The sequence below is a fragment of the Otolemur garnettii genome, unplaced genomic scaffold (genome assembly GCF_000181295.1).
Source record: "Otolemur garnettii isolate 467f Iridium unplaced genomic scaffold, OtoGar3 scaffold00186, whole genome shotgun sequence".
Taxonomy (NCBI): Eukaryota; Metazoa; Chordata; class Mammalia; order Primates; family Galagidae; genus Otolemur; species Otolemur garnettii.
The window spans coordinates 833,609-844,398 of NW_003852581.1; the positions used below are offsets into that span (position 1 = coordinate 833,609).

At 31.9% G+C, this 10,790-nt stretch overlaps 1 non-coding gene across 1 annotated transcript; it reads left to right on the forward strand.

Moving 5' to 3' along the window:
• The first annotated feature begins 10,034 nt into the window (after window positions 1-10,034).
• On the forward strand, window positions 10,035-10,137 carry LOC111721809. Its single transcript, XR_002770827.1, has one exon. It is a non-coding gene; the product is annotated as a U6 spliceosomal RNA (small nuclear RNA).
• Window positions 10,138-10,790: the final 653 nt, after the last annotated feature.

Below are 10,790 nucleotides of genomic sequence, written 5' to 3' on the forward strand. Positions count from 1 at the left end.
CCTTGAAAAAGATTGAGAATTGATTTTATAATTTTATACTTATCAACAGTAAATATTTATGTAATTCTCCTATGTGCTGGGAATTTTGCTAATTGATGAGAATTCAAAGAGTTATACACAAACTACATTTCTTACTCTGAGACTTACTGATAGGTAGGTAGGTCATTTGGGGGGAGCATAAAGCTTTGTAAAGCTTTCTTTTTATTTAAAATTTTTCATTCCTTTCCTGAAATGTACTGGCATTTTAAAATGAAATTCTTTGTATTATATCATATCATTAAAATTTACACAATTCATGTTTTCTCTAGGGAGTTTGTTATATTGAAAGAAAATGACAGCATGATCCCTGAGGCACATATACAGAGATATACAAAAACTCCATCCAAAATGTGTTTTGAAATAAAACCACAGTAAATACATACTTATAGATATAATAATAAATGAATTTAATCTTAACCTGTTTCTTGGTGGGATTTGGGGTGATGGTTATTTTCTTCATAGGCTTATCTGCTTTTTCTATAATTTACATGAAAAATATGTATTTCATAATAAATGAACATTTAAAATGTCCTTTCAACTCTTCTCACTCACTCATCTGCATATTACCTAAAGTTAATTAAGTCCAGTTTTATATGTTGATAATATACAGTTAACTCTGGAAATCCTTCTTACTTTTTGGCCAAACAAATACACTTTTCACACTGTTCATAACTCTTATAGTATCTTTCTTAGAATATATTCATTTTTGATGCAAATTATAATAATTATATGGCAGTACCAATTTAATACCTTTGATATGAGTTTCATGTATCTATTTGGGGTTTTTATTCTTCCTTTTTAGTGCAAGGACGGAATTAAAATCTGGCATTACATAATTGTTCTGCCACTTGATATTCCAGAACTAGAAACACATATTCCAAAATTTATTATGCCTGAAGAGAGTCCTTTATGGTGTAAGTGGTAAGCAATTTTAGAAAAAGATTTATCATTAATATAAAGCACTTATAAAAAATTGGTAAATCTCCCTTAAATCCTCTCTAATTTATCACAGCAATTATTTGGGGGATTTTGTTTCCATGTTTACAATATGGAAGATTATATAATCACATCTCTCTTTCTCATGTATGAACTAATAATTTCAAGTAAATGCATTTTATAGTATTCAACTTACATGTCCGTCATTTAATCATTCAATTATTGTTGGATTATTTAGGATATTACAAGTTTCTACATGTTACAAATAAAGTAGATATAGTATCTTTGTTAAGTACATTGTATTTTTAAGCATTTGAACAATTTTCTTGAGTATATTACTAAGATTCTGATTATGATGAAAGACTGTACAATTGTTTTAGGATTACTTGTATTATTAAATTAACTGCCAGAATAATTCTGCAAAATTAAACTCTATATTCTTACCTTTGTTGAGTTTTATCTTTCTTCCTTATTTTTCCAGAATTTTAAAATGAAACTTCAGTTTTATTTTAGTATATATTTAATTTCTTGAACAACTTTCTTATATTCTGTATGCGCATTTGCTATATTCTCTATTTTTTAACTTTTTATTAAAATTATTTTTTAAGCTTCAAAATATTAACTTTATTATATAAAATACAGAGAATATTGTAAAACATTTAATTGTTTAACTATTAATCATATTTAGATATTTTCTTCCAGTCTTTTTTCTATTAATATTTTACTTAAATTTGTGATACACACATATGTGATATACATGACCAAATTATATGATCATGTGGACATAACACAATTTAATTGATATTTACTTCACTGTTGATATTAAAATCATTCAAATTCATGCTATGTATTATTAGGAATACTTCCATGATTCATATAATCATGCATCTTAAAACATAAGGCTTTTTTTTTTCAGAAAAAGCTCCTTAGGCATGTAATTATTGGTATATTAAATTTCTTAATATATATTAGAAAATTTCTTTCCTAAACGCTTGTATCAGTTTATACTTCTATCAGGAGCACACATGTATAACCAACTTATGACATTTTCAATATTTAAAAAATGGAATTATTCACATAAAATTAGTTATAACTGTAATCTTAGTTATATATTGTTTCTTTTATAATTTATAATATTAAATGTTTTCCCTTATATTTATCAGTTATTTTACTTTCTTTCTGCTTGGATTGCCCATCCATTACCCTTTCCCATTTAACCACTGGAGTCTTAATAGTAATTTATGTGCATTATATTTTATGTGTATATGGATCAAATTTATTATAAAGGTTTTTAAAATACACTGAGATAGGGAATTTTTAAGGTCAGAAATAAAAAGTCTAAATATTAATTCCCAGCGAAGTCAGCTTGCATTTTTAAGGGCTATGTTTTGGTTCAGTCACAATATGATTGTATCTGTCTTTATCTTTATGTTTGTTCACAGGACTTTTAAAACGTAATGCAGTTAAGACTTGCATCTTCCCAAAGGGCAAAATAACCTTCATACTTCCTCCAACAAAAAGAATTATTCAAATTAGCTGGGCCGGATGTGGTGGTGCATGCCTGTAGTCCCAGCTACTTGGGAGTCTGAGGCAAGAGGATCCCTTGATCCCAGGAGTTTGAGATTGCTGTGAGCTATGATGCTGTGATGACATGGCACTCTAATCTGGGGCAAGAGAGTGAGACTCTGTCTCAAAAACACAAAACAGAACAACAACAAAAAAAAGAGTAATTTAATGTGAATTTTTGTCAAGCTATAATTAGAACTAACCTTTCAAATGTCATTCTAATATTTTCTGAATAATTTTCATCAATTGCTAAATATTTATTATAATCTATTTTCACATACTAAAATTATTATTACAGGTAGGATTCCTAAAATGATAATCTACATTTAAGTCCTTCACTTCTCACCCACTACTCAGCCCATAGAAACCAAGATTATATCCCATCTTCTCTACCAAAACTTCAGTCCTCATTTTATTTATCTGCAATGCAGTTGATTACTTCTTTGAAACTCTTTCTTCTATAGGGTTTTATTACACCATACTCTGCATTCTTATTCCAATTATATGGCTATTTTCACTGTCTTTTATTGGATCCAGTTTTTCCATAAATGTTAATATTTTCCAATATTTTATCTTGAGGTGTATTTTTCTCTCTATTTCCTCTGAACCAATGTTTTTCAAGATTTTTTTTTTTTTAAGCACATCAGAATCATTTAGAAGCACTTCTTAAAAATACAGACTCCTGAGAAGGTGGGGCCCAGGAATGTACAATTCTTAAGGAACTCCAGTGATCCTGATGCAAGCCAATGTTTACGAAATACAGCCTTTCCATAGGTAGTTTCACCTTAAGGAAACCCCCATGATTTTTAGCTATTATTATTCATATGGTGACAGTATCCAACCTATATCTCCACTTAGACTTCTCCCTTAAGTCAAAACTCAATTATGATTAAAATTGTCTGTATAGAGAAAAAAAGCAAACAGGTGATTTGGCTAAAGTCTACGAAGTTTTAAAGTATATGAATAATGTAAAATGTAATTATTCAAACTGTAAAGAATGCTACACTAGGAAATATGAAATTTAGGCTTTAGTTTTTGCTCTATTAATGACTGTGTGAATTCACTCAATTTCACACAACTTCAAATCCTCATTTATAAAACCGAAGGGGTTAACATAAAAGTACCATAAGCTATAAAACAATGGACAAGTTATTTAACTACTAATAGTTTTCTCAGATATATAAGGGTTAATGATACTTAAGAGTTTCTCAGATGTCATAAGAGTTAATGATACTTACACAACAATGTTATTGTGAGAATAAATTGACATTGACTTAGCATATAAGAAGTGCTCAATAAAGATGAAAGTGATATCACTATTAGTTTTTTAAGTATCATAGTAAACATTCTAATACTTCATCTTTTAATAGGCTTTTGTTTATGGACACATTCTGATAAATTATTTATCTTTTTACTTTCCCATAAAAAAGTCGAAATATAAATTAAATTATAGTATTGACAAGTGACAATTTTCAAAATTGAATTAAAAAGTTCATGTATTCTAGGAGAATGATTATTCTTTTTGATGAAAACTGTGAAGAGTTAAGTGAAAGGTGTAAGCAGCAATACCCAGAGATGAGACCAGAGCAGAAATGTTCAGGCCAGGTTTATTGGAAGGGTTAGAGTGACCTGCCTGGGCAGTGCAAAGGTGGCATCTTCACCCAGTGGCAGTTGGAGACTCCTTTTAAATGGAGCTGTAGGAAGTGGTCAAATTTCACAGGTTATCTGGAGGGCTTTGGTGAGATAAGGTCCTTTGACATGAACTTTAGTGAACTTTTCTGGGGTGAGACTAACTAGGTCCTTTTCTGAAGAGGGAATAATTGGTGTGTGCTGTGTTAGGCTCTCCAACAATCCTGACTCTTGTTAAAAGGTGTAATGGGGACCATGAAATTGTTTCTAGATAAACAGGGCTGTAGTTGTTCTCAGTGGAATATGTTGGGTGGTGTTGATAGAACAATGTGGGTTGGTGTACATTGAGGGAAGTTTGGGGAGTGGTAGAAATTGGGTGGCAACTATGTTTGACATTTTCCTTCTTTCTTTTTCTTTCCTTTTCTTTCTTTCTTTTTCTTCTTCTTCTTTTTTTTTTTTTTCCAGTTTTAGGCCAGGGCTGGGTTTGAACCCACCACCTCTGGCATGCTTTCTTGAATAAATGAAGATAGGAATTGTATGACACAAGGTAATTCCAAATATGAATACTCATTAGAGATTATTTTGAGATTACTCCTGACACTCTAAGTTAGTGTTTCTCAACCTTTTTTATCTCATGGCACACTTGAAACCATAATAAAACTTCCACAGCACACTGCAACAGCACAGCACAACAACATTTTTGATGATGATCAAAAAGAGAGAGACAGAGAGAGAGAGAGGGAGAAGAAAAGAATATACTTACTATGCTTTGAATCTCTTTCAAAAATAATTAATGATGTTTAAAAATTTTCACTGCACACCTAAGAAAATTTTGGGACACAATATTTGAAAATCACTAGGTGGTAATACTGATGATTACCTCAATATCCAATAAATAAATCAAGTAAACATACACTATTTTGTTTATGTGGGTTAGCTGTTTTGTCACACAAAGATTGTTTTCCCTTTTAGAAAGCATATGTGCAATCATTTACTTAGTTTGAGTAAAATAGTCTTAAAGTGAATTTAGAGGTGGTTTTAGGCTTTTTATTTATTATCATGGAAAATACAATTAGATAATCAATACTCATAGAATGGATGTAGAAATATAATAAAATGTATGTAGTATTTTTACTGTTTTGCATGTTAAATAATTCAATTATCATGGATAATGATAAAATTCTGTTTATTATATATAATAATCATTTCCTTGTTAAAAGTTCTTCTACATCAAAATTTGATCTTTTTAAATTATTTCTCAGTGTAGTTTGGACCTTTTAAAATAAGTATTCAGATGTCTGTTACATATAAAGGGTATGACTAAATTTTTCCTGGTAAAACATACAAAAGTAACGAAAATACTCACCAAAAATAATTAATATGTCTTCAGTATTCCATAGATGATTGGAATATATTGAAATTTGTGTCAATCCATATGACCTAGTACAGCCATTTTAAACTATTCAAATATTAAAATCCACTGCATAGTTAGCTTTTATTATATGGGAAATTTAACTGACTCTCTAAGACTAAAATATTTATTCATTTATTTTGATTTCAGACTAATATAAAAGTATAAATGATTAGGTTACATTGTTTGCATTTCTAAGGTAAAGTTCAGGTCATAGTTGAGCCCTTCATCCAAGAATTGTGCTGCATACCCTTACATGGTGTACATTAGGTGAGAATTTAACTATTCCTCTCCCAACTCCCCTTAAGACTTAAATATTTAACAATGTTTAATCTTCCCATCCATGAGCATGGTATGTTCTTCCATTTGTTAACATCTTCTATTTCCTTTCTGAAAGTTTCATAATAATATTTACAGAGCTCTTTCACATCTTTTGTTAGATATATTCCTAGGTATTTCATCTTCTTTGGTGGTATTGTAAAAGGAATAGAGGCTTTGATTTTATTCTCTGTTTGACAATTATTGGCATATATGAAAGCTACTGATTTGTGGGTTTTGATTTTGTATACTGGAAGGCTGCTATATTCCTTGATCACTTCTAAGAGCTTTGTAGTTGAGTCTCTGTGGTTTTCCAGGTATAAGTCATGTCATCTGCAAAGAGGGAGAGTTTGACCTCCCCTGCCCACATTTGCATTTCTTTGATCTTCTCTTGCCTGATTGCAATGGCTAGGCCTTCCAACACTATGTTCAGTAGCAGTGGAGACAGTGGGCATCCTTGTGTGGTTCCAGATTTGAGTGAGAATGCTTTCATTTTTACTCCATTCAATATGATATTGGCTGTGGGTTTGCTATAGATAGCATCTATCAGGTTAAGGAATGTTCATTCTAAGCCTATTTTCTTGAGTGTTTTTAAATATGAACGGATGCTGGATATTGTCAAAAGCCTTTTCTGCATCAATTGAAAGAATCATATGGTCTTTGTTTTTTATTCTATTTATGTGGTGTGTTATATTTTGAGATTTGTATATATTGATACTACTCAAAGCAATCTATAGGTTTAATGCAACCCTTACCAAATCACCAATGTCATACTTTGAACATCTTGAAAAAATAGTACTTCAATTTATATGGAACCAGAAAAAACCCTGAATAACAAATATTGTTCTTAGAAAGAAAAACAAATCTGGCAGCATCATATTGCCAGACTTCAGGTTATATTACAAAGCTATAGTGATCAAAACAGCATCGTATAGACACAAAAATAGAGATGTAGATCTATGGAGTAGGATGGAGAATCTAGAGGTGAACCCAGCCAAATGTTGTCATCTAACCTTTGGTAAGCCTAACAAAAATATTCACTGGGGAAAAGAATCCTTATTTAGCAAATGGTTCTCGGAGAACTTGTTATCCACATGCAGAAGACTGAAACTGGACCTGCACCTCTGACCATTGAAAAAAAATTGATTATCATTGAATAAAATATTTAAATTTAAGACATGAAACAAAAATTCTAGAATAGAGCGTGGGGAAAACACTGAAGATATTGGCCTGGTCAAAAATCTTTATGAGGAAGACCCCCCTCAGCAATTGAAACAAAACCAAAAATAAATAACTTGGAGTTGATCAAGCTATAAAGCTTTTGTACAGCTAAGAGTACCATAAACAGAGCAAACAGAAAGTCCTCAGAATGGGAGATTTTTGGATGTTATGAATCCGACAAAGGCCTGATAACTAGAATCTACAGAGAGCTCAAATTAAACAATATGAAAAGTGAAGAAAACCCTCTCTATAAGTGGGCAAGAAATTTGAACAGAAACTTCTCAGAGGATGACAGATGAATGACCAAATAACACATGAAATAATGCTCACTGTATTCAATTATCAGAGATATGCAAATCAAAACCACTCTAAGATGTCCCTTAACCCAGCAAGATTAACTCACATCACAAAGTCCCAAAATACCAGATGCTGGCATGGGTGTGGAGAAAAGAGAGCACTTTTATACTGCTGGTGGGATTTCAGACTAATACAGCCTTTTTGGAGAGAAGCATGGAGAATCATCAAAAGTCTAAAAGTAGACTTTGCATTTGACACTGCAATCCCATTACTAAGTATCTACCTAGAAGAACAAAAATCATTTTACCACAAAGACATTTGCACTAGGATGTTTATTATGGCTCAGTTCATGATTGCTAAGTCTTGGAAGCAACCTAAGTGCTTCAATCCATAAATGGATGAACAAATTGTGGTATATTTATACCATAACATATTATTCAGCCATTAAAAATGATGGAGACTCCACCTCTTTTACATTTAGCTGGATGGAGTTGAAATACTTTCTTCTTAGTAAAGTATTGTAAGAGTGGAAAAGTGAATATCCAATGTACTCAATACTAATATGAAATCAATATATACATAGTTACATACTCATAAGAATAATAAAACACTAATATAGTCCATTTTGTGGGTAGAGGATACGGGGGCAGGGAGGAAGAAGGATGTCTGGCAGAAGGAAGGAGGGTATGAGGTGGGATCTCACCTAACATGAATATTGTGAGGGTTTATAACATGCCCCCTGGGTGAGGGGCTCTTCTACAAATGGAACTTTAATCTGAAAGTAAGGACAATGTAACCTAAATATTGTACCTTCGTATTAATGTGAATAAAGTTTTTTAAAAAGAGTTAAATATTTAAATAGCTCCACTGTAATAATTTGGTGGAATTTCTTAACTGGAATAATTATTTGACAATTCTGTTATATATGTTTTCATTCAATGATAGACAATACCTGCTTTACCTTTAATAATAAAATGGTATCCTTTTTAAGTACAGTTTACCATATTCAATTATGCACATATTTTGCTTAATGAAACTTTTCAACCAGATAGTAGATTTATTGAAAGTAAAGATTGAATGTGTTATTGAATCAAATTTTCCAACTAGTGGAAGATGTTCAGTGAATCCTTCAGAATCTAAAAATATCTAGAAGAATCCATGTACAGCATCTAAAAATAATTCCCTTGGAATACAAAGGAGGCCTTTTAATTCAGAATGATGAAGTACTGTAGGATATATAGCTAATTCCAGGCTGAGTATAGATGTTTGCTTTTCATCAATAACAAAATAAATTTGAAAGGTGACAAAATTCATTCCCAGAAAAACTTCAGAAAGCTGACTATTCCACTGTACTTCCTTTGGGGACACAATGTACATATTCTGTCTTTTTCTGCTTTAACCTTCCCTCAAAATAGCTGTATTATATTTGTGTAAGTTACCTAGAGATAAGAGACAGGCAAGCAAATGAAGAGTTCTTTTTTTTTTTTTTTTTTTTACTGTTTATGAAAAATTGTTTTTCAAGTAAATATTATCTGTAAAAACAATGTTTCCTAGTCTGAAAATAAAGTCTCTCTCTATATATATACATGTGTAACAGTTAAAATAATATTAAAATTAACTTTTTTGATTATTTTCATTTTTAACTAAAAAGATTATTGTTATTTAACTTAAAAAATAACTGAAAATATTTATTTTTATTTAACTAAAAAAAATTATTTTTATTTTTAACTAAAACTTTGACTTGACTCCTGATCTACTCTGGCATAGTTCTCAGGATATGGCATTACAAATATATTCAGGGTTTGTATATCAGGCCAGTATTTCTACTGTCATCATCATTTTTTATACATTTAAGTCTTTTATATTAGTGAATATTTTAAATATATTAGTGTATACTATTCATCTTTATGCCAATTATGTAAAGAAGGTAGAAACAGTTATTTTGTTCCCATTTTGTAGATGAACATACAAAGAGACAGAGAGTAATACCTTATCTTCTGACAAAATAAACTATGAAATAATATATTTTACTACAGTAAATATCTGTAGGCCGTGCGCCGATCTTCTTCAGAGAAATTTCTCTCCAAGTCCCTTGCCCACCCTGAGATGGGATCACTCGTTTTCTTCTTTCTAATACGTTTTAGTTCTCTATGGATTCTAGTTATTAAACCTTTGTCGGAGATATAGCCTGCAAAAATCTTCTCCCATTCTGAGGGCTGTCTGCTTGCCTTACTTACTGTGTCCTTGGCTGTGCAGAAGCTCTTTAGTCTGATCAGGTCCCAATAGTGTATTTTTGATGTTGCTTCAATGGCCTGGGGTGTTCTCCTCATAAAATGTTCACCCAGGCTGATATCTTCAAGGGTTTTCCCTGCACTTTCTTCTAGTATTTTTAGGTTCTCAAGCTCAGCAAAATTGGCACTTTTGGTTAGATATTGGATTATTTTGGCTATATCTTTGCTCAGGCAATATGATAATTTCTGTAACTGTAGGATGTGCAATAACATTCCTGCCATCTACCCACTACATACTAGTAGAACCTTCTCATTCATAGCAACCAAAAATGATTCAATACAAGCTAAGTGTTCTCAGAGTAAAAAGCACTACAGTTTTAGTATATGTGCTTCAGCAGCACATATACTAATATTGCAGCAATACAGACAAGATTAGCATGGCCACTGTGCAAGGATGACATGCAAATTCATGAATTGTTCCATATATGTACATTAGACCATGGATAAGAAATAATTTTAGAGCTAGAGATAAAAATTATGAGCTAACTCAAGTGTTTAAAATGCAGAAAAGAAGAGAGGAAGAGCAGAACAATAGCTTAGAGAATTTTGGAACTTCATACAGTATTCAAAAGAAAAATGATCTAAAGCAGTGGTTCTCAACCTTCCTAATGCTGCAACCCTTTAATCCAGTTCCTATGGGTCATGATTCACAGGTTGACAACCGCTGATCTAAAGGAATGGCAGCCCTACTGGAAAAAGTCATAAATGAAAATTTCCCAAGAATCAACAAAGATTCTGACAAAATGGTTTCACATGAATATGGACCCCAGTTCATTTCAAAACAAACAGACTATCACCAAGACATGTTGTAATGAACCTGGTCAAAATGGAAGAGAAAATTAAATTTTATAAGCACCCAGTAGTAAGCACCAATTGACCTGGGGGCAGAATCCAGGGTCCTCAAACTACAGCCCGCTGGCCACATGCGACCCACTGAGGACATTTATCCAGCCCACCAGGTGTTTTTGCGGCCGCTGCCTGTCATGCTCAGAAGACAATTCATCCTGGGGCCCACAATCTGGCCCTCCAATGGTCTGAGGAACAGTGAACTGGCCCACTGTTTAAAAAGTTTGAGGATCCCT